This window comes from Durio zibethinus, chromosome 17, assembly GCF_047325235.1.
Source record: "Durio zibethinus cultivar Kanyao isolate XHJ-2024 chromosome 17, ASM4732523v1, whole genome shotgun sequence".
Lineage (NCBI taxonomy): Eukaryota > Viridiplantae > Streptophyta > Magnoliopsida > Malvales > Malvaceae > Durio > Durio zibethinus.
In genome coordinates, this window is record NC_143178.1 from 1500698 (window position 1) to 1503060 (window position 2363).

The window sequence follows — 2363 nt, forward strand, 5'->3', positions numbered from 1 at the left end:
GTTTCCTTTTCCTCTTCGGCAAACACTATTGAATTTTATCCAACATTCAAAGTTATGTTAATGCAGATGCTGCGTTACATTCACGGGGGATGGGATATCCATACATCTGTTGGGAGAATTTTACTTTTCTTTGTATAGATATATATATAGCTATGGCATTAATGGCAGAGAGAGTTATGCTAGTACTGCTATTATTCATATACTATATACTAATAATAAAAGAGAAAGCTTTCTGAGGTGAATTCAATTTATTTAAAGATTTTTTTTATTAGAGAAATCAAAATGAAAGCAGTTGCTATCTTTATTTATTTGTAAAGCCAATCGATTCTTTAATATATTCCCTCTACACTGCTATATCTATAATTTCTCTCTCTCTATATATATTGATGTCCCTTACTCCAGATTTCAACATCGTATCTCCAAAATTTGATGTGACTAATTAAGTTTTATTTTATGTTTATGTGTATATATATATATATATATATATATATAAACTCTAAAATTTCAATTCAAAGATGAGATCCAAAAGTTTGATGCTAAGCAAAATCTTTGTCTAATAGTTTGTATTTTTTTTGGTTATTTTGGGATAATTTTTATTTTTATTAATATTTTAACTTTATAAAAAGAAAATAATCAAAAAGTACCAGGAACTCAATTACCTAAGTATATATATATATATATATATATATATAGTATGTAAATATAGATATATCACATATGTTGATTCTGTCTCTCTTAGTGAGTTAGTCTTTGATTTTTTTTTTGTAATTATTATTTTTCCTTTTAACAACCATAATTAGCTCTATTTGACCCCTCCTTTCTTTGTTCTTAATCACTTTTTAACTAAAGTAACATCTCTTCTTTCTTTTTTCTCTTTTTCTTTTTGTGGAAAATGGAAACTAGCTAGTCTTCTATTTAAAATATAAAAAAAAAAATTTTTAAATTCATAAGCATGCACTCTTATAAAATCATAGTCACACACATAATCCAAGGAATCTTAATATAATTAAAAGGCATCAAATTAAATAATTTAAGAACGCGGAAAGTAGTAGTGTGGTTCTGTATAACAAAGTCTCTTGCCAACAATTATCATACCAGAGTGATTATATATATATATATATATTTACATGGACCGTAATGAGATTTTAATGTCAGCATTTCAAAAGAACTAAATAAAAGCACCATCTTGTCACTGTTTATAAATATAATAATACTAATATTAATGCATATATGGGACACATTAGACCTATAATTATTTGATCAAGATCAGCCAATATCCTTAATTTTGGGTTCTTTTTTTTCTTGTTCCTTCACTTATATAGAGTAATTATTTAGCCTGAAATAACAGTGCAAGACAATGTCACACCAAAAAGCATGATTGGATTTTTAAGAAAACACCATCGATCAAATGTCCCAATTGCGAGCAAGCAAAGCATGGAGGCAGGCAGCAGGAGCAATGATGAGCATCTGACCAATTTGCAAGAGTACTAATGAAAGTGAGTTTTAGATTAAAGCTCTTAGTATGGTGTTATTTTATATTTAATGAATATTTAATTTTTTATAATTTTATATTTAAGTTGAGTTTTTTTTTTGTTTATAGTCAATTGATTTTAAATTGGATATTTAAAATGATATTAAAATGTTAAAAAAATTTTGTTATCTTTTCAAATCTGTCACATAATAAATTTCTTTCATCTCCGTCTATACATGATGAAAACATATTAATATGATGTTATCTCACATTTAATAAATATATAATTTTTTGTAATCTTATATTCAAGTTAAACTTCTTTATTTATAATCAATTAATTTTAAGTTAGATATTTAACAAAAGCTATACCAGATTTAAAAGCTATCAAACTGAATAGATGTAGGAAGAATATTTGATTAAGAATTAAGATCATGATGAGCAAAACATCAATGCTTACGTGAGGTTGAGAATATATCAAGAAAGTGGCAGGTTAATGCGCGTGCTTTGCAAGCTTAATAATAAAGGGGAAAAATATATATATGATAGCAAAGATTTTAAGCCATGCCATCATTTCAGTTATCATAATTCTTCCACTTACAACAACCTAAGAGCTGCATTTTTATTTATTTCTTCTTTAACACACTCACTGGATGGTAATATTCGTATTGGCACACAACAACGACATATCAACATCAAATATCAGTTTATATACATATATCATTTCAACATATGATCTTCCTTAACAAATATTCCTATGCAAATGAGAGGAAAATATCTGAGACAACAAACAAAATAATAATTGAACTCATAAATAAATAAATAAATAAATTGAGAGTCGATGAAAAATACGTGGGTGCGTTTACAAACCAAAGCAAAAGAATCAAGAAAACAA